Raw genomic sequence first — 27,475 nt, forward strand, 5'->3', positions numbered from 1 at the left:
AACAGATCCTTCAGCCTAACCAGTCCACACTGACCCTCCAAAGAGTAACCCACCCAGACCCATTTCCCTCTGACTAATGCACCTAACACTACGGGCAATTTAGCATGGCCAATTTACCTGCCCTGCAGGACTGTGGGAGGAAACTGGAACATCCGGAGGAAACCCATACAGACACAGGGAGTATGTACAAACTCCACACAGTCACCTGAGGCTGGAATTGAACCTGGGACCCTGGTGCTATGGGGCAGCAGTGCTAACCACTAAGCCACCGTGCTGCTCCTAAATAGACATAAAGGAGCGTCCCTGGGTGGGCACAAGCCACCAACCTTTCAGTTAACAGCCGACTTCACCCAGCATTGCAATCTTTTTGTTCCTTTGCTCCAGCCAAATAGATCCTATCCTTGAAACCTCTGAGACTTCCTCTTTCTCCAGAATTGCAACGGTCTCCTTAACCAGTACTGCCCTTCTAGCTATTCTGAACACATTGCACCCAGGAATACTTAACATCCAGCCCTACCCTTCCTTGAGACATGTTTCTGTTATTGCTACAACATTTTTCCACATAGCAATCTGTGCCTGTAACTCCTCAAAATTATTTACTGCACTCCCCACATTCACAAAAATCCACATGAACCCTGATTTACACTTCATTTCTTACTTCCTTAGTCTGACTTCACCGATTAATTTGCTGCTGTCTCTACACCCATGATAACTGCATCTCGAAGTATTTTGCGAACCCTAGTAATATCCTCTACTGTCTTCCTTTGGTTCCCACTCCCCTACCAAGTTAGTTCAATGTCCTCTGAACAACACAAATAAAATGTCTGTCGAGGAACTCAGTCCCAGCTCTGCCCATCTGATTTGTCCAGGTACTATCTTCCCCAGATCCAGTCTCATGTCCCAGGAATCTAAAGACCTCCCTCCTGCACCATCTTTCCAGACACTCATTCACCTGTGTTATCCTTTGAATCCGTATTCACTCGCACATGAAACTGGAAGGAATGCTGAGATTACCACATCTGAAATCCCTAAATTCTGATTGTGGGACCACATAGTCATTCTTCCCATTTTGACACAATCTTGATGGTGTCAAGATTTTGAAGTGTTGTTGGGGCTGCACCCATCCAGGCAAGTGGGGAGTACACCATCACACTCCTGACGTGGTTAAAAATCACACACCACCAGGTTATAGTCCAACAGGTTTAATTGGAAGCACAAGGAGCGTCACTCCGAAAGCTAGTGTGCTTCCAATTAAACCTGTTGGACTATAACCTGGTGGTGTGTGATTTTTAATTTTGTAACACCCCAGTCCAACACCAGCATCTCCAAATCATGACTCCTGACGTGTGCCTTGTAGATGGTGGACAGACTTTGGGAATTAGGATGTGAGTTATTTGCTGAGGATTCCTAGGAATGTAATGTTTGTGTATAATAGTTAGCTGTACTAAATTACTGTTGGATTCTTCACTGTCACCATCTCCACTCAGTTTCAGACATTCTGGGTGATCAGGTAAACATCCAGCTGGAGGCAAACTCACATCACTTCAGGTTAAAGTTTATCCCCCAGTCACCATCACAAAAAAAAAAGATGAGCTTATCATTTGACTCTTTGCTGTTTCCAGGACCTTAGTGGGTGATAGTGGCCATATTACAACAGTCATCAATACCACTCTGTAACCTAAGGATGCCCCATGCCAATTTGTTTTTATCATGAATACATTTCAGAAGTAGCATAGAATCCTTACATTGTGGAAGCAGGACATTCATTCCATCAAGTCCACACTGACCTTCCAAAGAGCATCCCACCCAGACCCACCATCCTACCCGATCCCTGTAACCCTATATTTCCCATGGCTAATCAACCTAACTTGCACATCTTTGGACTGCAGAAGGAAACTGGAACACACCCACGCTGGCACTAGGAGGATGTGCAACCTCCACACAGACAATTGCCCGAGGCTAGGATTGAATGCAGGTCCCTGGTGCTCAGAGGCAATAGCACTAACCACTGGGCCACCATGCCACCTCAAAGTGCGACCCCTCTGTGGTATCCTCCAAATCTGCAACTCTCCAAGTTACCTGTGCCTTTTAATTTAGGCCTGTTATTCATTTCCAATTGGCTGTGCATGAAGTTTTCTGACCGTAAGCTCTGACAGCTCTAATGAATTGTCCTGTTGAGATCTGTTTGACATTGCCAGAGCTGCTGAGTTTTTCAAACCCTTCCTGTTTTATTCTGTAACTCCTGTGTTTGGCTGCAGAGGTGGGGTCACTGCTATGTCAGTCAGCAGTGCAGGCACAAAAAGGATCTAGAGGGCCACAAAGTGACCTAATCACTTTGTCTGGTAATTTTTACCTCGTACCAGGATTGGTTAGAGTCTTAGAGTCATAAAGTCCTCCAGCCTGGAAATAGGCCTTTTGGCCCAAATTGGTCCTTGCTGACCAAAATGTCTATTCACGCTAACTCCATTTCCTTGCACTTGGCCCAAATCTTTCTGAACCTTTCCTATCCATGTATTTGTCCCAATTGCCTTTTAAATGTTGTTAATGTACCCGCCTCAACTCCTTCCGCTGGCAGCTCATTCCATATGCTACCCCATTTTGTGTATAAAAATGTTGCCCCTCAGGTTCCCTTTTATTCTTTCCCCTCTAACCTTAAACTGATGCCCTCTAATCCTCAATACTCCAACCCTGGGAAAAAGACTGAGTGCTTTCACCCTAACCATGCCTCTCATGATCTTATACACCTCCAAAAGCTCCCCTCTCAGGCTCCTACGTTCTGCAGAAGAAAGCCCTAGCTTGTCCAACTTCTCCCCATAACTCAGACCATTGAGTCTTTGTAAATTTCTTCTGCACTCTTTCCAGTTTAAGAACATCCTTCGTATATCAAGGCGACCAGAACTGAACACAATACTCCAAGTGAGGCCTCACCAGCTTGCTGTACAATTACAGCATAACTTCAGTGTCTTAGACACACACTCTTTCCGAGACTTTAACCTGAAAGATGATAAAGGAAGGTCTCACACTGCAGCTGCTACGTTGTTTTTGGCAAATTAATTTCACACAGCCCTGGGCACGAATGCACATTCACAGGACAGACTGTTCACATCACAAAGGGTTGCAAATCACTGTCTTACCTCTGGTCCCTTGCTGAATCCATCTGGCCAGCAGAGACAGCCGAGAGCTGGGGGAGACGAGAAGCAGGGTCACAGAGAATTGGAGCATTAGGGAGGCAGATGACTGGGTAAGAGCAACAGGGCATGGGTGAGGGGAGTATGGAGTGCAGTGCATATCGTGTAGCAGGGGGTTACTGACTGAGAAAGAGCTGTTGATTGAGGGGCAGAGAGTGAGGGAGGGCATAGTGAGAGAGTGTGTAAAGCGAAGGTGGTATAAAGTGAGTGAGTGAGTGATAAAATGAGAGGAGTATATATTGAGGAGGGTATAAAGTGAATGGTTATACAGTAAGGGGTTATAAAGAGTGGGGGAGCTGCGCAAGGGGATATAGACTGAAGGTGACACAGAGTGAGGAGGTATAAAGTGAAGGGTTTTACAGTGAGGGGTTATAAAGAGAGGGGGTATTGTGCAAGGGGATATAGACTGAAAGGGACACAGAGTGAGAAGGTATAAAGTGAAGGATAGGGTCGCCCATGGGGTGATGCTGTTGGTTGGTACCAGGCTGGAGGACACAGAATCAGAGTATTTTTGGCCTGATCCCAGGATACTCCCTACTGAACGCCATCAATCAGGCTAACAAGGAGCAACTCTCTTCTACGTTCCAGCCAACAGAGCTGGGGTTGGGCTGGGAGCTTTAGCAACACACTGCAGCAGCTGAATCTTTATTATCCCAGCACATCGGGGGCAGGGCCTGCTGTCTGTCCCCTTCATGTGGTTCTGATTAAAGTTCATGTCTTGGTCAAAGGACGCAAGAGAGGAAACACAGGTAGAGAGAGCTGTAATTGGAGATGAGGGGTGCTGCAGCAACTCTGCAAGGTAGACCCAGCAGTGTGATCGTCCTGAAGAAGGGCTTATGCCCGAAACGTCGATTCTCCTGCTCCTTGGATGCTGCCTGACGTGCTGCGCTTTTCCAGCAACACATTTTTCAGCTCTGATCTCCAGCATCTGCAGTCCTGACTTTCTCCCAGCAGTGTGATTGACAGTGAAAAGTGGAGGTGCCTATTCTCACAATAGTACTTACTTCCAGCATTGGGAATGAGACCTCACTGACTTAGCATTAATTAAATTGTCAAGTGCTCAATGGTAAAGTAGTTTTTTAATTCTTTCATGGGATGTGGACATTACTAGCGAGGCCGGCATTTATTGTCCATCTCTAATTATCTGATTGGCTGGCACAATCATTTCAGAGGGCAGTTATGATCAACTACAGTTTTAAGACAAGGAGTAGGAGGTTTATTGAGGAAAATTACTTCACCCAGCAGTGAGTGGATATAGAGAACTCGATGCCTGAAAGGGTGGCACAGCCATGAACAATCAAGATATAAGAAGTATTTAGATGAGCAGTTAAAATGCCATCTCATACAGGGCTATAGGCCAAGTGCTGGAAAATTGCGACGAGAGCAGATGGATGATTGATATAACTGGTGCAGATAAGATGGGCTGAAGGGCCTTCAGCAGTCCTATAAAAGCTCACAGTGCTGTGAGTCATTGAGTCCTAGAGTCCTACAGCATGGAGACTGGCCCTTTGGCCCAAACTGGTCCATGCCAACCAAACTGTCCATCCATGCTAACCCCATTTCCTTGCATTTGGCCCATATCCTTCTAAACTTTTCCTACCTATGTTTTTGTCCAAATGCCTTTTAGATGCTGTTAATGTACCTGCCTCAACTACTTCCACTGGCAGCACATTCCAGCTCTGTGTTAAAAATATTGCCCCTCAAGTTCCCTTTTATTCTTTCCCCTCTAATCTAAATTGATCCCTCTCCCCAACCCTGGGAAAAAGACTGAGTGCATTCACCCTATCCATGCCTCTCATGATCTTATGCACTTCTACAAGTGTCTGAAGTCACGTGTAGGCCAGACCAAGTAAGGATGGCAGACTTCCTTCCCTGAAGGACATTAGTGAACCAGACTTTTTAAAAATAAGATGACAGTCACCAACAGAGAGATGAGTTTTCCCAGATCAATTTTTCAAATTCCACCCTTGCCCTGATGGGATTTGAACCAGGGCCCGCAATGCATTAGCCTGAGCCCCTGAATTACTGGCTCACTGACATTATCACAATGCCACCGTCCACCCCAAAGCAATACTATAGATCACAGGATGCACCACAACTCTTTCCAGTCAATGTGATACTTCTTAAAGTGTGAATGCAGGGAGCTGACAATATCACATTAGTTAAGTTCAGCTGAATGCCAGCGGCTGGGAGGGTGGCAGGATTAGTAGCTGGACAATAATCTTATTGTGGGAGTGAGGGCGTGGGGAACTGCAATGGGAAAACATTCCTTTTCTGAAACTTGTGCTAATGTTCATGGACTTGACCAGCGTAAAAAAATCACCAAATAAAGCCTCTGACCTAGAAATGATCCCGATGTTAGTATATGAATACTAAAGGCCCTGGTGAGACTGCCTGAAAGCTGATGAGTTAACCTGCTCATCTTAAACAGGTACCAAACTGCTTTACCATACCAACTCGCAGTCCGTTCAATCTGAGTTCCTGCCACCGTGTCCTTATCGGAGTGAATGGAGAAATGAAGGAAGACAACAGTGGGTGGCACGGTGGCACAGTGGTTAGCACTGCTGCCTCACAGCGCCAGAGACCCGGGTTCAATTCCCGCCTCAGGCGACTGACTGTGTGGAGTTTGCACGTTCTCCCCGTGTCTGCGTGGGTTTTCTCCGGGTGCTCCGATTTCCTCCCACAGTCCAAAGATGTGCAGGTCAGGTGAATTGGCCATGCTAAATTGCCTGTAGTGTTAGGTAAGGGGTAAATGTAGGGGTATGGGTGGGTTGCGCTTCGGCAGGGCGGTGTGGACTTGTTGGGCCGAAGGGCCTGTTTCCACACTGTAAGTAATCTAATCTAAATCTAATCTAAACAGAAAGCTACAGAACAGAGGGACTTGTGAGTCTTCATCCACAAATCACAAAAAGCTAGTATCTCAGTTCAGTAATTAAAAGGGAAGACTAAAATGTTGGTCTTTGTTTCAAAGGAAATGGGGTATAAAAATCAGGAGGTCTTGCAAAAACTGTACAAGTCAGACCCCAGGTACAATGCTTGTGAACAGTTTTGGGCTCTGTATATAAGGAAAGGTATACTGGCATTGGAGGCAATCCAAAGAAGGTTCACTTAGCTGATCCTGGATATGGAGGGACTGTCTTATGAGGAGAAGTTGAGGAGGTTGGACATGGACTCATTGGAGTACAGAAGAATGAGAGGTAATCTTATCGAAACGTACAAGGTTCCTATAGGAATTGACCAAGTAAATGTGGAGAGTGTGTTTCTCCTTGTGGGAGAGTCTAGAACAACAGGGAATAATCTCAGAGTAAGCGATCACACAGTGAAGACAGGGATGAGGAGGAATTTCTTCTCTTAAAGGGTCGTGAAAAAGTGGAATTCCTTACCATTGAGGGCTGTCGTGGTTGGGTCATTAAGTATAATATTCAAGGCTGAGAATGATAGAATTTTAATCAGGAAGGGAATCAAGAGTCATGGGGGAAAGGCAGGAGTTTAGGATGATCAGATCAGCCGTTGAATGGTGGAGCAGACTCAATGGGTTGAATGGTCTACTTCTGCTCCTACATCTTATGGTCTTATGGTTGTACACCAACAATGGACACAGCCAGGATTTCCGGCACATTCCAATCAGGGAATAGGAGATTCTGTTTGTATCATTTGTGACAGAAATCAGTATCGAAGTATTTTGATGTAAGTACTGTAAATCAGAACTTCCACAGGGCAAATTAATCTTTAATGAAACTAGATGGAGATCAGGAAATCTCATATTTGTACAGCAACTTTTTGTGATGGCTCAAAACTTTTTACAATTAACAGCATACTTTCAAAATGTAGATATTCTTGTCAGAAACACCACAGCCAATTTGCACAAAGGAAGCTCCAGCAGACAGCAATATGGAACAATCCAAATTATTTTTTGTTAACAATACTGATTGAGGGATAGACGCTGGCGCACTAGAACTCCTCTGTTCGACAGTAGTGTAACAGACTCTTTCTCCTCCCACCTGTTAGCACAGATGGAACCTCCACGTAAGGTTTCATTTAGAAAAACAACTCCAACAATGGAGCAATGCTTGGCTGCTGAGCTGGGAGCAGCACTCTGCCTTAAGTGCTGAAACCTTTGGAGCAGGAGGCTTCGGAACAAAAGGTATTTTGAGATATCTCACAGTTTTAGCAAATATCCAGCACTCCAGAGCAAAATCTAGAAATAGAACTGATAAGATTAAACTATCCCATGGATAAGGACGTGCTCAGAATGGATAAGGAGGATTTGTTTTGGCAAATCCATTTACCAACAATATTTCCCCAGCCAATGCAGGGAGTGAGACAGAATTCCCAACCTCTTTCCAGACTGCCAAATAATTTATGGATTGGCAATAAACGGACACCTACACTCACACATGCATGCAAAAACATACAAACAAGAATACACACAGAAACACACACACACACACACTCACACACACACACACTCACAAACACACACACACACATACAAAATCAACTTCATTAATTCTGATCTCACTCCAAAGTTTGGAATTCAGAATGTGGAGAAAACAGTTTTGAAAGCCAAAAGCGGTGACTATGGCAACGTTATTCTGCGAGCTCTAATCCCATCGCTGTGGCCAACTGTGAGCCTGCTAAAGCTTTCAACACAGTACTCAACACTGCAGAGGCTTCCTCTTCCTTCAATATTGTTTTGTCTGTTATTTTTGTTACAACTCCAATTTGCAGCTGGGCTGACTTTTGTATTGAGTGATCTTTGTATTATATGAACTGGGCAGGGGGCCTCAGGAAATGAAACCATTCTGGAATTGAAGTCTGTGCTGGGCACAAAAAGTCCAGTCTGTTGTGCCATAACGCCAGCAACCCATATTGGTGAGCTAATTTCCTTCCCCAAGTCCACTCTGCACAACGTCCAAGTTTAAGAGAGGCCTCAGATTTTAGGCATCCTCTCATTTTTCTCTGGTGGAGACCCAGGGGTGTGTGTAAGGGCCCAAGGAAGTGCCTTTGCTGGCTCAAAACCTTCTATTGCCCTTTTCTCTACCATAAAGGTTTCAGAAAAGTGTTGTCAGTGTTGAAGGCTTTGAGCTATAGGGAGAGGCTGAATAGACTGGGGATATTTTCCCTTGAGCATCGGAAGTTGAGGGGTGACCTTATAGAGGTTTATAAAATCATGAGGGGCATGGATAGGGTCAATAGCCACAATCGATTTCCTAGGATAGGGGAAAACTAGAAGGCAGAGGTTTAAGGTGAGAGGGGAAAGATTTAAAAGGAACCTAAGGGGCAACATTTTTCATGCAGAGGGTGGTGTGTGTTCATGATGAGCTGCCAGAGGAAGTGGTGGATGCCAGTACAATTACAACTTTTAAAAGGCATCTGGAGGGTATATGAATAGGAAGGGTTTAGCGGGATATGGGCCAAATGCTGGCAAATTAATTTAGGATATTTGTTAAGTGGTGGATGCCAGTACAATTAAAAGGCATCTGGAGGGTATATGAATAGGAAGGGTTTAGCGGGATATGGGCCAAATGCTGGCAAATTAATTTAGGATATTTGTTCAGCATGAACGAGTTGGACCGAAGGGTCTGTTTCTGTGCTGTATATCTCTATGACTCTATAACCTCTAGATGTCATCAAGAACTACCAACAAAAGGACCAGAAGCAGGAATAGACCATTCATCCGTCGCGTCCCCTCTGCCATTAAGTACAATAATGACCAATCGTCTGTTTCAGCCCAGCTTGCCTCTTAGTTCCCCAATTGCAACATTTAAGAGGCATTTGGATGGGTATATGAATAGGAAGGGTTTGGAGGGACATGGGGCAGGTGCTGGTAGATGGGACTAAATTGGGTTGGGATATCTGGTCGGCGTGGACAAGTTGGACTGAAGGGCCTGTTTCCATGCTGTACATCTCTATGACTCTATATTCCACAATTCCCTAAGAGAGCAAATTGCCTGACCCAGCCTTGAATCTATTCAGCAATGGAGCATCCATAACCCTGGGGTCGACAATTCCAAAGATCCCGTTGGATGAAGATATTTCTCCCCATCTCAGCCATAAATGATCAACACCTCATCCTGAGTCTGTGCCTCTGTATTTCTGATTCCCCGGCTAGAGGGGAAGCATCTCATAATGTGTGCTCTGTCAGAATCATTTGTGTATCAATGAGCTCACCTTCCATTCTTCGCAACTCTCGAGATTATAGACACAATTTTCTCAGCAGCTCATCATAAGTCAACTCATGAATCAATGTCAGGAACCTGTGCAGTACCTTCTTCAGGAAATTAAGAGCATAGGATCATAGAATCCTTACAGTGCAGAAGCAGCCCATTCAGCCCATCAAGTCCAAACTGATTGTCTGAAAAGAATCCCATCCAGACTCAGTCCATCCCTGAAACCCTGCATTTCCCATGGCTAATCCCCCTAGGTTGCTCATCCATGGATACTCGAGGGAAATTTAGCATGGCCAATCCACCTACACACCTTTGGACTGAGAGAGAAAACTGGAGCACGCAGAGGAAACCCATGCAGACACGGGGAGAATGTCCACACAGACAGTCACTTGAGAGTGGAATCAAACCTGGGTCCCTGGTTCTGTGAGGCAGCAGTGCTAACCACTGAACTACTGCCCCACCGCCCCATCCTATATCTTTCCTTAAATATGCAGTCTAAAATTCCTGATACGTTCTTACCAAGCTGCAGTGCATTAGTAGCAAGGTTTACTTGCTCTTGTAATCGAAACCCCTCACAATAAAGACACACAGGTAACTTGCTTTTTTAATTGCTGGCCAAGACATTGTTCGAGCCTTTTGTCCTTCTTTTATGAGGCCAACCAAAGTGAATAAGCTCACACTTTGCTAAATAATATTCTTACTGTCACCTTGATGCCACTCACTTAACCATTTTGTACTGTCGTTGTGTCTGCCTCACGGTTTACATCCCTAATTCATTTTGGATCATCAGCAGACTTGGATTCCTTGTCTCTTTGTCTAGGTCTGGAATATCGCTTGCAAATACTTCAGATTCTATAGCACTGATCCTTGTGACATGTCACTAGTACAGGTTAGAAATACCACCTGTATTCTTCTCTCTACTTCCTGTTATTGTGTACAATCATCTTTGGAACTGATGCCCTTTTAAGAACTCAATGTACACATGAGCCAGGCAGCAGGATGTTGTCACAAGACCACAGGCTCTCTGCAATGTAACACTCAAGGCACAGACTGTGTCTGAACATTACTCTCAAATGTATGTCACACTTTAACTGTAAATAAGCGTTTGATTTTGGTGAAATTATTTGTGTGGTTTCTGATTGCTCCCCTCCTCCTTTGGGGCCCACAAGATTTCTTCCTTTTGTTGGGCTTTTGCCCATGGAGCCAATCACAATGAGCATTATAAAACCTCTACCTAAAATGGCAATCTGTGTCCTATTTACAAGTCAAAAATCACACAACACAGGTTGTGATTTCAAATAAACAGTTTCATCTGAAATCACAAACTTTCGGAGTGCAGCCCCTTCATCAGGTGTAAACCTGTGCCTGAGGAAGGGGCAATGCTCTGAAAGCTAGTGTGATTTGAAATTAACCTGCTGGACTATAACCTGGTGTCATGTGACTTCTGACTTTGTCCACTTCAGTCCAACACCAGCAACACCACATCAGGTAAGACAGGTGCCTGAAACAGGCAAATGCTTTGGACACCCATTGTCTAGGCCTTTTGAAAATGGTTGAAAAATGTGTTGCTGGAAAAGCGCAGCAGGTCAGGCAGCATCCTAGGAGCAGGAGATGCTTGGATGCTGCCTGACCTGCTGCACTTTTCCAGCAACACATTTTTCAGCTCTGATCTCCAGCATCTGCAGTCCTCACTTTCTCCTTTTCAAAATGGTGCCAGCCATGTTACTTGGAAATAGATTATCTGAGTATCACTGTTTGTAGATCTTGCTGTATGCAAGTTGACTGCCACAATTTCCAATATCACAACAGTGACTACACTATACTCCATTGATTTTGCATAGCAAATAATTCCTCTCATACTCCTTCACATTATTTTCCTAATTAGTTAAGCACATGAAGTCACTGTCAGTGGACAAAGTCTATGTCAGCTAAATTGGTCATCATTTACTTTAGTCAATGAAACAATGATGTGATAAAACAGTGGAACTGCTCACCTTCCTCAGCTTTTTCTTCTTCCACTTTTACGAGCTTTTAAAAATCAAACCTAGTGTCACTGAGCCTCAGTGTTTTGATCAGTCCCATCATGTCTTCAGCTCAATTCAGCTAGAGTAAGATTTGAACTTTGAACCTTTGGCTGGCTTTCTCATTAAAAGTTGATTTATTTACTGTTTAGTCATCAAGGTTAAAGAATCTGTCAACATAGTATCCAGTCCAGTTGATAATCTGCTTGTTAAACTGGTTGCCTGTGTTTACATGATGTTGACATACTGGAACCTCACCACTGAGTTTGTCTACAAACTCTGTTCCTGGCGAAGTCCCGGCAATGAGATTTCTGGCTCTCTGCATAGACCAGATGTCAGGAAATTCATGGATACTGATAAACTTGAGCCCTGTTGATAAATGCTCTTAACTCAAAACCTAGCAACGAAATACCAATTGTGTGGAAAACAGATTGGATCAGTCATTCTTGTGCTGACCTGTACTGTTCCCTTTTCCCATTCCCACAGAACAATTTAAACTCTTCCATCCTCACTTTTAAATCTGTCCAAGACCTCATTTGATTTAACTCTATATTCCGTCTCCCACACTCTGCCACCAAATCAGAGGGCGTGCCATATGCAGTGAGCTGAAACTGAACTGGACCAGTCAGGTAAGTATTGTGGTGTCAACAGGAATTCAGAGATTGTAATTTCTGTGATAGGTAACTCACTTTCTGCCTTCCCAGTGCTTTTTCACCTTCTATATGTCAGGAGTGAGATATCGTCCGGTTCCCTGGATTACAGCAGTTCCAACAACACAGCACCATCCTATATAAAACAGCCTATTTGATTAGTACTCCATTCACCACTGTCTCATTGTGGTGAGTGAAGTGAGTATGTGCATGTGTGTGTACAACTGTCTATGTGTGTGAATGTGAATGTGTGTGTAACTGTGAGTGTGTATCAATGTGTATGTGAGGGTATGTATTAGTGTGACTGTGTGTGTCAATGAGTACAAGTCTAAATGTGAGTTAGTATGACTATGAATGTAAGTATGTTTGTTAGAACAAATATATGTGTGTTAATGTCTATGTGTGAGTGAGTAAGTATGAGTGTGTTTGAATGTGTGAGTTGTAAATGTGTGTGCACGTGTGTGTGTGAATGTATGTTTGTGTGAATGCGAATGTGAATGTGTGTGCAGGCCCAATGTGTGTGTGCATGTGTGAGTATGTGTCAATGTGTGTGTGAAGGTGTATATGTGTGAGTGTGAATGCGTGAGGGTGAATGCATGAGTCAGTATATATCTCTATATTTGACATGGGCAGCCAAATAAATTGTTAAAATCAATGAAGGTGGAGTTGAGGTTTATCAGATCAGCCATTCAATGGTGAAGCAGACTCGATGAACTCAACGGCCTACTCTGCTCCTACTTCTTCTGGTCTTATTGCATTATTTTTATGGAAAATATATGAGTATTTTAATATTGAGGAAAATGAATCAAGAGAGTCAGACGAAATTGTACAGTTAGCTCAAGTCATGTCTTTCAACACAAGTTGTGAACTTAGTTGTGTTTGGCTCTGTATTCTTCGCGCGTCAGGTTTAGTAACAGGTTCCATTGAAATGATTGACTCACAAATCGAAGGAGGATGGCGCAACTGGCAGTGTCAAATGGAGGCTCTGTCTGCTCCATGATGGATAATCCCATGACATTACTTTGAATGGAAGCCAAAGAGTTAAATCTGATGTTCTGACCAATATTTGTCCCTTAAGCAACTTATGGAAACAGGTTATTCTATCATTATCACACTGCTGTATTGGGAATCTTGTTGTACACACATTACAAAAGAACTTAATTGGCTGTAAAACACTTTTTGAGATATGCTGAGGTTGTGAAGTTCAAGTCTTTACTTTTCCATTGTGTTGTCAATGAAAGCAAAGTCCTTTTAAGTTGCACAGGCTAGAGCTGGGAATAAAGGATGGAAAGCTGAAAGAAAGGAACATTCTACATTCCTACTGTGTACTCCCTTGCAGCTTTGAAACACTTGTAGTCATTCCAATATTAAACTATCACTGCAGAATGCAGTGCTGGAAATTCAATTAATAGACTTGGATCATAAGCTGGAAAAGCTGGCTGCTTTAACAATGTGGTTAGTTGGTTATTATACTAGATTCTGGGCTGAAGAAATTGATTTAAAGAATTGAAGAAGAAACCAAAATACTTTATAGAGGAGGAGTAAATCTTTTTGATATTGTGGGGTGTATTAAAGGAGTGAGATATTGTGTGGTGTCATGCTAATAATTGGACATAGAATAATACAGCGCAGGAACAGGCCCTTTGGCCCATGATGCTGTGCTGAACTTGACACCAAATTGAACTAATTCATTCTGCCTGCTCACAGTCTATATCCCTCCATTCTTGCTTATTCATGTGCTTATCTAAAAGCCCCTTAAAAGCCCCTATCATATCTGCCACTGCCACCAACCCTGGCAGAGCATTGCAAGCACCTACCACTCTCTGTTCAAAATCTTGCCCCTCACATCTCCTTTAAATTTCTCCCATCCCACCTTAAATGCATGCCCCCTCAAAGTAGACATTTCAACTCTGGGACAAAGATTCTGAAAACCCTAACTATTCCTCTCATAATTTTATAGACTTCTATCTACTATAAGAAATGCATTGTTAATCTTCTACACATCTGCTGGCAACTCTTCCCATGTCAAATGAAAATTGTCTATATTAACTTATCACTCTTAGTTACACCCTTCTGCCAGTGGAGGCATATTATCCCTCATGTGGCAGCTATGGCTCAGTCATAGTGTTCTTGTCTCTGTGCCAGAAGGATGCAGTTTTGCGAAATGTTCATGTGAGGTGTTACTCAGCTCTGTGCTCTGAGGGGCTTAAACAAATCCCAAGGCACTTTTCACAGAGAGCTCATTTATATCACTATCGTCATCTAAAGCAGTTGAACTGATGATTTCTCAGAGTGGCATTTGTGGGAACTTGCTCCTGTAGTGTAATGGTGACCGCAGTCCACGAAATGTACTTAATTGAACTTGAGGTGCTTTGGACAAAATGAACTCCAGAAATACAAGTTCTTTGTTTCTTTACCGTGGCATGATTCACTCTGCAGGAACTGGTGACACAGATGGGTTGCAGAATGAACCTTCAAATCCTGTCTCCTTGACTCAACTTATCCATTGATTAGATTGATTACAATAAAACCAAGAACTTCATCGCTTAGACCTTTGAGTTCGAAGTTGGGATCTCATACTGAGGTTTACAGGAAGTGAGGCCTCTTCTGGGGTACTGTACCCTGTTATAGAAAGGAAATTATAAAGCTGGAGAGGGTACAGAAGAAATTTACTAGGATGTTGCCAGGTCAGGAGGGTTTGAGTTAAAAGGAGACACTGGATAGGCTGGGACATTTTTTCACCGGAAAGTAGAAGATTGAGGGGTGACCTTATAGAGGTTTATAAACTCATGAGGGGTATGGTAAGAGGATTTGCAGATAGCTTTTCCCTATTGTGGGGTATTTCAAGACTAAGGTGCATATTTTTAAGATGAGAGGATGAAGATTTTAAAAATATACCTTTTTACACAGAGAGTGGTTTGTATGTGGAGTGAACTTCCAGAGGAAGTCACAGTCACAGCATTTAAAATACATTTGGATAAATACATGGATATGAAATGTTCAGAGGAATATGGACCAATGCAAGCAGGTGGGACAAGTTTAGATGGGATTATGATCAGCATGGACTGGTTGGAACAAAGAATTTATTTGTGTGCTGTATGACTCTATGACTCCGTAACTGCGGATGCTGGAGATCTAAATAAACTAAAATAAAAATTGCTGGTGAAACGTTTCAAGTCCAGTGACCCTTCTTCTGTTTCCTCTCCAAGGATGCGGCCAGACCAGCTGAGTTTTGCCAAGAATTTCTGGTTTTATTTGATTAGACCGACTGTCTGTTTTAACACACTGAATTTTCTTTCTCATTGACATCCAACAGTGGATGGTTGGAACCCACCATTAGATGGGTCAGATTGAAATCACCCCATTACGTAGTCTCAGGAGCATGCCCACTGAGATACACACCAAATGCATTGATAGTTTACTGAATTACTGCCAGTCATTTTATTGTCTTCTGGCTTGCTCAAGAGTGGTTACAGAGAGAAAGCAAGGACACAAGAAGTTCAAACCCCCTGAGATTCTCCTCTCTCTCCTAATATTAATCCGGACAGTGCGTTCACTTGAAGCTCTATGTTTGAGCTGTCACTCAGTCTGTTAAAATAATAAGGTCAGGTTTTGAAAACTTAACTGTGAAGCTCCAAAACTGTACTGGCAACAGGACTGAAAGAATATGCCAAGTGCTACGTATTCACACTAATGTACCTGAATTATCCTTTCATCTTTTCATGAACTAATAACAACACCAACTTCATTGTCTACCCTGCAGACTGGACAGATTATTCTACCTCCAAGCACCCATGCCAGTTTAGATTGAGCGAGTGCCAACTGAAACTTTATCTTCAAGCCTCCGCAGAATGAAAGCTCCGTGCCCTACCCCCTAAATATTCTTGGCATTCTGCCTCTAACCTCAGCTGCAAATGTTCACTGGCTGCTGAGGAGAAATAGTTTGAGAATCAGTTTGAGTGGACAAATGCTTTCTTCAAATGGAAAGATGCAGCTAACTCCTGTAGGAAGTTTAGCAATGCAAGTAGGAGGAGGAGTCATAGAGTTTTACAGCCCTTCGGAACAATTTGTCTATGCCACCCAGTTTTCACAATTAATCTCGTCCCACTTGCCTGCAATTATTCCATATCCCTCCATATCTATTCCATGTACTTGTCAAATGTTTCCTAAATGATAAAACTGTACTTGCCTCCACCTCTACCTCTGGCAGCCTGTTCCAGACATTTTTTTTTGTTTTTAGTATAGAGTCCACCAGCTGCAACAATTTGATCTTACATTTTGTTAATCGACTGCTATGTCTCTTTGATGAATGCTCACCCTTGAAAAAGATTTGCTCTTCCGCTAGACACTCACCACTCTCGTGTGAACAAATTCCCCTCTGGACCCTTTTGTATCTCTCCCCTCTCACTTTAAACCTATACCCTCCAGTTTAGACTCTCCCACCATGGGAAGGCTGTTGGCTATCTACCTTACCTACACCTCTCATTTTACAGACCTCTATCAGGTCTCCCCTCAATCTCCTGCACTCCAGGAAAAGAAGTCCCAACCTATCCAGCCGCTCTCCTTATAACTCAAAACTTCCAGTCCAGGTAGCATCCTGGTAAATCTTTTCTGTACTCTTTCTAGTTTAATATGCTTAAGTTAGCTTGCGATGGAAGCACAGCTCTCATCCTGCAGAAAACAGGGAACATTTCAGCAGCCTTGCACTTTATGATATGGCAGTGATTATAGAGAGTACGTTGTTAAAGCAAAGTGGTTCGTTTTTATACCCACAAGCTGGAGATGGACCCTTCCCAAGCTCTTGTATCTACTGGTCCCTCAGGATATAAAAGCCAGACTAATCTGATTTTTATGGTCAAATATTAATGGACATGTGATCATCAACAAACTGAACTAATCTCGTCAACTGATCCTTCCAAAAGGATTCACCATTGTATCTTGTATTTAATTGGTGAATAGTTCTTTATTTGATAGTCTGATTAACTCGCTTTGTGTATTGCTGTTTAACTGGTCTTCTGTTGAGTTATGATCAGACCCTCTGAAAATTGCCTCTGTTATGCACAAACATCACATTGTGAAGTCTGTGAAAGTCTTGTTTTCTCCCTGAAATTTTTGGACCATGATAAAATATGTTTTTTTTTAGCTCATTGTGTGCTGAATCAACCTTTATTCTTTACTGAGGGTGATTATATCTCCCCAGGAGATGTTCACGATGAATTAGAGGTGATCCTAATGTGTGAATCCTGAAACGTATTGAAAAAAACATGACATTTTGTAAGCCTGCAGAGGCTAGATATTAATAAACTGTTATAGATTGTATCATTGATATTTACACACAGCTGAATACTAGATGTCAAAGGGCATTGTTTTCAGTCACAATCTCCCATGGCCAATCCATCAGCACATTACTGGGCTATGGGAGGAAACCAGGGCAACCAGAGGAAACTCACACAGATGCAGGGAGAACATACCTGGGAGTGGAATCGACCTCCAGTCCCTGGCGCTTTGAGGCAGCAATGCTAACCACCCTTCACACCCACTGATGGATGTCTTCTGTTGTTACAGTCTTATCTCTGCCAATCTCAACCAAAGTCCCTTCACAAGAACACAAGAAAAAGGCAAAAGCAGGCCATTTGGCCCCTCAACCTTGGTCTTCCATTTAATATGATCATGGCCAATATTGGGCTTTAATCACACCCCTGCACCTAATCACTGAACCCTTGATTCCCTCAGAGGCTAAAAATCCATCTAACCTAGCCTTGAATGTATTCAACAACCACATCCACAACCTCCCAGGAGATAGAATTGCTAAGGATCACAGCCCTTCAAGTGAAGTCATGCAACTCCTATTATTTGGAGGCAGGTCATTTAGCTTATCAAGTCCACACTGAACCTTAGTACAACATCCCAACCAAACCCACCCCAGCCTGCACATTCCTGGACACTATGTGGAATTTACTACTTAACCAATCATCTTTGAACTGTGAGAGGAAATCAGAACACCCGGAGGAGACCCACGCAGACACAGAGCAAATGTATAAACTCCAGACGGACAGTCAATTGAAGCTGGAATTGAACCGGGGTCCCTGACACTGAGAGGTAGTGTGCTAATCACTGAGTCACCATGGCATCGCAAGTCATTTCTCCTCATCTCTATGCTAAATAGGTGGCACGGTGGCTCAGTGGCTAGCACTATTGCCTCACAGCACCAGGGTTCCAGGTTCGATTCCAGTCTTGGGTGACTGTCTGTGGGGAGTTTGCACATCCTCCTTGTGTCTGCGTGGGTTTCCTCCCACAGTCCAAAGATATACAGGTCAGGTGAATTGGCCATGCTAAATTGCCCATAGTGTTAAGTGCATTAGTCAGAGAGGAAATGGGTCTGGGTGGGTTACTCTTCAGAGGGTCGGTGTAGACTGGTTGGGCTGAAGGGCCTGTTTCCACACTGTAGGGAATCTAATCTAAATAATTTCAGCTGTCTGCCTTTCCGTCTATGTTTCAAAACTCTTAAAATCAATGTTAGTTCACCAAGTAACCAGTGGCCTCTCCGATCTCTTTTACCATGGCACTGACACTTTGTTTCTTTGATCTATTTGCCTATTTGCCTCTGCAAAATGCATTGGGATGCTTTTCTATATCAAAAATGCCAAACAAGCTCAACATTCGTATTGTGATGTTTGTGTAATCATATATAAATCTGACTGTAAGATTTAACCGGGAAGTAATAATAGTCAGATATTTATCATCTTTGGGAATGGAGAGCATGTCAGAAATGTCTGTTGTGCTGTAAGCAACATCATAAAAAGGGAAGCTACATTATTATCATGGCATCAGATCATAAACAATTATCTGATAATAGATAATATCTGACAATGGGCAGCATGATGGCTCAGTGGTTAACTCTGCTGCCTCACAGCTCCAGGGAGCAGGGTTTAGTTCCAGCATTGGGTGACTGTCTATGTGGAGTTTGCACATTAGAACATAGAACATAGAACAATACAGCACAAAACAGGCCCTTCGGCCCTCAATGTTGCGCTGACCTGTGAACTATTCTCAGTTCGCCCCCCCCCCCCCACACTATCCCAAAATCATCCATGTGCTTATCTAAGGATTGTTTAAATCTCCCTAATGTGGCTGAGTTGACTACATTAGCAGGTGGGGCATTCCACACCCTACCACTCTCTGCGTAAAGAACTTTCCTCTGACATCTGTCTTAAATCTCTCACCCTTCAATTTGTAAGTTATGCCCTCTCGTACAAGCTGACATCATCATCCTAGGAAAACTTATTTCAGTTTATAATTCTCAGATCACCTTGTATGTCTCTATCAAATCCCCCCTTAGCCTTCTTCTTTCCAATGAGAACAGACCCAAGTCTCTCAGCCTTTCCTCATGAGACCTTCCCTCCATACCAGGCAACATCCTGGTCAATCTCCTCTGCACCTTTTCAAATGCTTCCACATCCTTCCTGTAATGGGGCAACCAGAACTGTACACAATATTCCAAGTGTGGCCGGCAACCAGAACTGTACACAATATTCCAAGTGTGGCCGCACGGGCGTTTTATACAGTTGCAACATGATATTGTGGTTCTGGTACTCATTCCCTCCACCAATGAAACCAAACACACCGTATGCCTTCTTCACAGCATTATCCACCTGGGTGGCAACTTTCAGGGATCTATGTACATGGACTCCAAGATCCCTTTGCACACCCACACGACCAAGAATCTTTCCATTGACCCAGTACTCTGCCTTCCTGTTATTCTTCCCAAAATGCACCACCTCACATTTACCTGCATTGAACTCCATTTGCCACATCTCAGCCCAATTCTGCAGTTTATCCAAATCCTCCTGCAACCTCTAACAGTCTTCTAAATTGTCCACTACTCCACCGATTTTAGTGTCATCCACCTATGCCTGCGTCTAAGTCATTTATAAAAATGACAAACAGCAGTGGTCCCAAAACAGATCCTTGTGGCACACGACTAGTAACCGGACTCCAAGCTGAATATTTTCCATCAACCACCACTTGCTGCCTTCTTTCAGAAAGCCAGTTTCTAATCCAAACTGCTAAATCACCCTCAATTCCATGCCTCTGCACTTTCTCCATCAGCCTATCATGTGGAACCTTATCAAAGGCTTTCCTGAAGTCATGTATACCATGTCAACTGCCCTGTCCTCATCTACATGCTTGGTCGCCTTCTCAAAAAACTCAATGAGGTTTGTGAGACATGACCTGCCCTTGGCGAAACCATGTTAACTATCTGAAATCAAATTGTTGCTTGCGAGATGATTATAAATCTTATCTCTTATAAACCTTTCCAAAACCTTTCCTACAACATAAGTAAGGCTCACTGATCTATAATTACCTGGGTCATCTCTACTGCCCTTCTTGAACAATGGCACAACATTTGCAATCCTCCAGGTACTAAACCTATTGAAAATGATGACTCCAGTATCAAAGCCAATGGCTCTGCTATCTCCTCCCAGAGAATCCTCGGATAAATCCCATCCAGCCCAGGGAACTTGTCTACTTTCACTCCTTCTAGAATTGATAACACCTGTTTGTAACTAACCTCAATCCTTTCTAGTCTAATATCTCGTACCACATTCTTCTCCTCTACAATATTCTCCTTTTCCTGAGTGAAAACCGATGAAAAATGTTCGTTTACCACCTGTCCGATCTCTACAGGGTCCACACTCAACTTCCCACTTCTGTCTTTGACTGGCCCTATTCCTACCTTAGTCATCCTTGTATTCCTCACATACCTACAGAAAGCTTTATTCTATTTGCTAAAGACTGCTCGTGTCCTCTCTTTGCTCTTCTTAACTCTCTCTTTAAATCCTTCCCAACTGATCCGTATCTCTCCATTGCCTCATCTGAACCATCTTGCCTCATCAACACATAAACCTCCTTCTTCTGCTTAACAATTTCTGTTGTAAACCACGGTTCCATTACCTTATCGGTTCTGTTACCTTATCACTTCCTCCCTGCCTGACAGGGACATACCTATCAAGAACACGCAATATCTGTTCCTTAAACCAGCTCCACATTTCCATTGTCTGCATCCCCTGCATTTTGCTACCCCATTCTATGCATCCTAATTCTTGCCTAATCGCATTATAATTGCCCTTGTCCCATCGATAACTCTTGAACTGTGGCATGGACCTATCCCTTTCCATCACTAAACTAAACATTACGGAATTATGGTTACTCTCCCCAAAGTGCTCACCTACAACTAAATCAAAACCAGGTCTGGTTAATTGCCCTTGTCCCATCGATAACTCTTAACTGTGGCATGGACCTATCCCTTCCCATCACTAAACTAAACATTACGGAATTATGGTTACTCTCCCCAAAGTGCTCACCTACAACTAAATCAAACACCTGGCCTGGTTCATTACCAAGCACCAGATCCAGTGTGGTCTCCCCTCTTGTCGGCCCTTCGACATACTGTGTCAGGAAACCCTCCTCCATACATTGGACAAAAACTGATCCATTTGACGTACTAGAGCTATAACATTTCCAGTCAATGTTGGGGAAGTTAAAGTTCCCCATAATGACCTGTTCCTTTCACTCCTACTCAGAATAACTTTGCTAATTCTCTCTCCTACCTCCCTGGAACTCTGCGGAGGCCTATAAAAAACTCCCAGCAGTGTGACCTCTCCTCTCCTGTTTCTAACCTCAGCCCACATTACCTCAGTAGACGAATCCTCATCAAAAGTTCTTTCAGCCACTGTTATACTATCTTTGACTAACAAGGCCATGCCTCCATCTCTTTTACCGCCTTGCCTGCTTTTAACGAAAGATCTAAATCCTGGAACCTACAACATCCATTCCTCACCCTGCTCTCTCCATGTCTCTGAAATGGCCACAACATCGAAGTCCCAGGGACCTAACCATGCCGCCAGCTCACCCACCTTATTCCGGATACTTCTGGCATTGAAGTCGACACACTTCAAACCACTTCACTGTCTGCTAGCACATTCCTGTGACCCTGAAATCTTGTCCCTGTCCTTCCTACTCTCATCCTCCTGTGCACTACAACTACATCTCCAGTTCCCATCCCCCTGCTGAGCTAGTTTAAACCCATCCGAATAGCACCAGCAAATTTCCCACCCAGGATATTAGTACCCCTCTGTGCATTCTCCCTGTGTCTGCAAGGGTTTCTTCCAGGTGCTCAGGTTTCCAAAGATGTGCAGGTTAGGTGGAGAGGCCATGGGAAATGTAGGGTTACATGGATAGGATGTGTGGGTGGGATGCTCTTTGAAGGATTAGTATGGATTCGATGGGTCGAATGGTCTGCTTCTACACTGTAGGGATTCTATAAATATCAGAAGCCTTGGTTTCCTGATGGAGTTTCCCATATGTGGGAGGATAGGTGAGCAGAAATAATCCTATTAGTTTCTGTTTTCTGTGCTGGACTGGAACCTAGTCTAAGATCAGGATTTGAAGACTTGCTACTTGCCAATGACAACATCCTTCGCTCTAAGAACAGGGGCTGTGGGTTCAAGGCCTAAGCACCAAGTTTCTCAACACCATTCTCCTGCTTTCTCCCTGTAACCCTTTGATCCCCTTGACACTGAAGAAGCTATCTATCTCAGTCAATGTACCCAATGACCTGGCCTCAGCAGCCTTCTGTGGCAATAAATTCCACAGATTCCCCACTCTCTGGCTGAAGACGTTTCTCCTTATCTCTGTTCTAAAAGTTCTTCCTGTTACTCTAAAACTGTGCCCTCAGGTCCTAGTCTATCCTACCAATGGAGACATATTTCCAACATCTACTCTGTCCAGGCAATTCAGTATTCTGTATGTTTCAATTAGATCCCACGTCATCCTTCTAAACTCCATTGAGTATAAACCCAGAGTCCTCAAACGTTCCTCTTATGTTAAGCTTTTCATTCCTGGGACCATTCTCGTGAACCTCCTCTGAACACAATCCAGGGCCAGTACATCTTCCTGAGATATGAGGCCCGAAACTATGCATAATACTCCAAATGTGGTCTAACCAGAGCCTTATAGAGCCTCAGAAGTACATCTCTGCTTTTATATTCAAGTCCTCTCAAAATAAATTCCATCATTGCATTTGCCTTCCTATTGACTCAACCTGCAAGTTTACCTTGACAGACTCCTGGACTAAAACTCTCAAGTCTCTTTGCCCTTTAGATTTCTGAATTTTCTCCCCATTTAGAAAATAACCTCTATTCTCCCTACCAAAGTGCATGGCCTCACAGTTTCCCACATTATACTCCATCTGCCACTTCTTTGCCCACTCTCCTAACATGTCCAAATCCTTCTGCATTCTCCCTGCCTCCTCAATGCTATTTGTCCCTCTACCTATCTTTGTAAACTTAGCCAGAATAATCTCAGTTCTTTCACCTAGATCTAGGGACAGTAGGAGGAAACCAAAGCATCTGGAAGAAACCCATGCAGACATGGGGAGAATGTGCAAACTCCACATGACAGTCGCCCGAGGCTGGAATGGAATCTGCGCTGTGAGGCAGCAGTGCTAACCACTATTTATTGAACGGTGAACAAGATTGACAGGTCTATTCCTAACTCATGGACCCAAATGTACCTCCATGTATCTGCAAGGATGTTTAAAGGTTAAAAAAAGACAAAAGAAAGTAAAGAACTAAGGATGCTGGAAATAAAACAAAAACAGAAAGTGTTGGAAAAACTCAACAGGTCCGGCAGCATCGGTGGAGAGAAAACAGAACTAACGTTTCGGGTCCAGTGACCCTTCCTCAGAACTCTGTTAAAAGGTAGGTGAGGAGGATGGTTGAAGTTGTTGGTGTGATGTTGATCAAATAGGTTACTTCATCCTGATTGGTGCCGAGCTTTGTGAGGGTTGTAGGAAGTGTTACTAACTACACAAGTATTCTATCTCACTCCTGCTTCCTGTGTGGTAGATTGTAGAGGCTTTGGGGAATCAGAAGGACAATTACTTGCCACAGATTTCCCAGGCTTCGAATATCTGTTAGAGCCGCAGTTAACCTCTTCCTCAGCCCAATAGAGATGTTATGACACACTTCTGGAGCAAGTAGGATTTGAACATTGGCCTCTTGGCTCAGGGGTAGGGGCACTACCACTCAGACACAACAGCACCCACAATCCAGTTACTTTTCTGGTTGTTGATAATGGTAAATGAGGGGTTACGGGAATAGGGTGAGGGTGGGGGTAAGTCTAGGTTGGATGCTCTTTGGAGTGTTGCCGAGGACTCAATGGGCTGAATGGCCACTTTCTGCACTCTAGACTATCCTGTAATGCTGAGGGCATTGATGACTGGTAATTGTCATATAAAGTACATTGCTACAAGGGTCATTGTTACATTGGTTCATGCAGTCTGAGGGTAGAGTCAAGGAGTTCATCTCCAGCTTTCAGAGAGAGCAGACATATCTGTACCAACTCCCTCAGCTCTTAATCACTATCCTGACCAAATGTGTAGTTGTATTCATTGCTAGCATTCAAAAAGCCTTTTTGTTATCTAAGAACAGTGCCTGTTCTTTAGATTCTCTGAAGTGCTGTAACACGAGATAGACTCAAGACTCAAAGACGAAGGCGGATTGGCGACCTTACCCAGTGCCATCTACCTAGAGAGAGATGGAAAATACCAGAAGGTACCAGCTGTGGTCATTTGGGAAAATAGCACAGTCATGCTACTGAATATCAACAGAGCTTAGATTCGGTTTCTTGTGCTGGTTGGTGCCTGATACTTGTGTGCCATGAATGATCAGCCCAAAGGTGAATGTTGTCCACGTCTTGTTGTATGCAGACACAGATTGCTGCAGTGTTAGAGGAGTTACCAAAGGAATTGAGTTGGAGTTTGAATGGCAGTGTCTTTTCCTACTGACTGTCTCAGGCTATGTCACTGACAGTGAAACTAACAGTGTTAATTCCTTTAGCGATTGAGGGCCATATACACACACTATATATGTACTGTATACACATCACTGTACAAACACACTGTATGTACATCCACACTATACATGTACTGTATACACATACACTGTACAAACACACTGTATATACATGCACACTATACATTACTTTATACACACATACTGTACAAACACTGTATGTATACACACGCTATACATGTTCTGTATACACACACACTGTACAAACACACTGTATATACATCCATACCATACATGTACTGTATACACATACACTGTACAAACACACTGTATATACATCCACACCATCTACTGTATACACATACACTGTACAAACACACTGTATATATATCCACACTATATGTATACTGTATACACACACTATACAAACACACTGTATATACATCCACACCATCTACTGTATACACATACACTGCACAAACACACTGTATATACATCCACACCATACATCTACTGTGTACACATACACTGTACAACACGCTGTATATACATCCACACCATACATCTACTGTATACACATACACTGTACAAACACACTGTATATACATCCACACTATATGTATACTGTATACACATCACTGTACAAACACACTGTATATATACACACACTATACATGTACTGTATACACATACACTGTACAAACACACTGTATATACATTCACACTATACATGTACTGTATATATACACACTGTACAAACACACTGTATATATACACACTATATATGTACTGTATACACACACTGTACAAACACACTGTATATACATCCACACCATACATGTACTGTATATACATACACTGTACAAACACACTATATATGTACTGTACACACACACACTGTACAAACACACTGTATATACATCCACACCATACATGTACTGTATACACATACACTGTACAAACACACTGTCTATATATACAGACACTATATACGCACTGTGTATACACACATTGTACATACTGTATACACATATAAACACTACACATGCACTGTATATACACATACTATACAAATACACTGTATACACACTATACAGGCACTATATATACACACACTGTACATACACTTTGCATACACAATGTATATACAGACATTATACTTACACATTACACACTATACACACTGCATACCCACTGTACACAAATGCTATAAACACTGTACTGACGTTGTACACAGCCACTGTACAGACCCTTGCGATTCCATCCGTTCTAAAGATTCTGTTATTGAGATGCATCTGAAATTCACTGCAGCTGCATTGTTGGATTTACTGCAGGGTTTGTCCTGGCTCAGGATTCTTTGCTGCAGTTAATGCCACTTCATTGCAAAGTCCACTTATGTGATTTGGTTGTATCCTCCATTAAACTGAATACTAACGCCATTAAATATGCAATAATCTCATGAATGAGTGTACACATAAAATATGGAATATCACAGTACGGGGTTGGATGAGAAATCCGGCTGCTGGTTATTTTTGGCTGGCATTGTTTTGTGACTGGAAATTAGGAGTTTAGGTCAGAGGTATAAGTCCAACCGTAATCTTGATGGAGATTGTCCACTTACAGTCAGTTCTTTCATAATGCTATTGTGTTCTGTTCTCGTGCAATCCCATGTTATAAGAAAATCGCATAATAGCGGCACCATTTAAAATAATGGAGCCAGAATATAACCAATACAACCAATAGCAGCTTTAAAATCTCATGCTTTAGAAACAGTGTCTCCAATTCATCAATGGTGTTAGAGAATTTGTGTGAACGAAGCATGTATTATAGCAGAATGACCTTTACCTGTCAGTGAATTGTCCAGCCAGATTTCTGAACATCGCCTGTTCTGAGTGTCTCCAACAGAGGAAATTGCCACAGAACCTACTCAGCACAGGATTAGTGTTAGATGCCAAGGACATGCCAAGACATGTCCTTTTTTTTGGAATTAGCTGCGAATTCTGGCTTCCAGAGGGGAGGTGGTGGCCTGGCGGCATTATCATGGGACTATTAATTCAGAGACCCAGATAATGTCCTGGGGATCCACGTTCAAATCCTGCCATGGCAGATGGTGGATTTTGAATTCAATTGAAAAAATAATCTAGAATGAAGAGTCTAATCATGATCACAAATCGATTATTTGGAGGGCGAGGGGAGCATTTGGTTAATTAATGCCCTTTAGGAAGAAAACTGCCATCCTTACCTGGTCTGGCCTACATGTGACTCCAGACCCACAGCAATGTGGTTGACACTTTACTGCCCTCTGGGCACTGAGGGGTGGGAAATTAATGCTGACCTAACCAGTGATGCCCTCACCCCATGAATCAGTAAAGGAAGAATCAAATTCCAGTAAATACAAAGTCCAAAAGCCACTTCAACAGCTATTGAGAATGAAATTAAGTGTTTAGACTTGCAAGTGAGTGAGTGAGGAATTAGAATGGCTGGATTGTTGGGTGTAGGCTGCATGGTGAGTGAGGAGATATGATGACAAGTGGGTGCAGGGTGAGGCTGGTAAATGGGTGAGAGGTATAGCACACCAGTTGGGTA

General features: G+C 43.0%; 1 protein-coding gene across 2 annotated transcripts in view; it reads right to left on the reverse strand.

Annotated features, from left to right (window-relative positions):
• palm1a (paralemmin 1a) overlaps positions 1-27,475 on the reverse strand; it is a 266,525-nt gene that overhangs the window by 207,939 nt on the left and 31,111 nt on the right. Inside the window, exon 1 of one of the 2 annotated variants that reach the window (XM_043683614.1) lies at positions 11,356-11,474. The exons of the other annotated variant lie outside the window; for it this stretch is intronic. The gene's annotated coding sequence lies outside the window, so the exon portion shown is untranslated. Of the gene's footprint in view, positions 1-11,355; positions 11,475-27,475 lie in introns of those variants that run through there. 2 annotated transcript variants of the gene reach the window in all.

This window comes from Chiloscyllium plagiosum, chromosome 48 (assembly GCF_004010195.1).
Source record: "Chiloscyllium plagiosum isolate BGI_BamShark_2017 chromosome 48, ASM401019v2, whole genome shotgun sequence".
In the NCBI taxonomy this organism is placed as follows: domain Eukaryota; kingdom Metazoa; phylum Chordata; class Chondrichthyes; order Orectolobiformes; family Hemiscylliidae; genus Chiloscyllium; species Chiloscyllium plagiosum.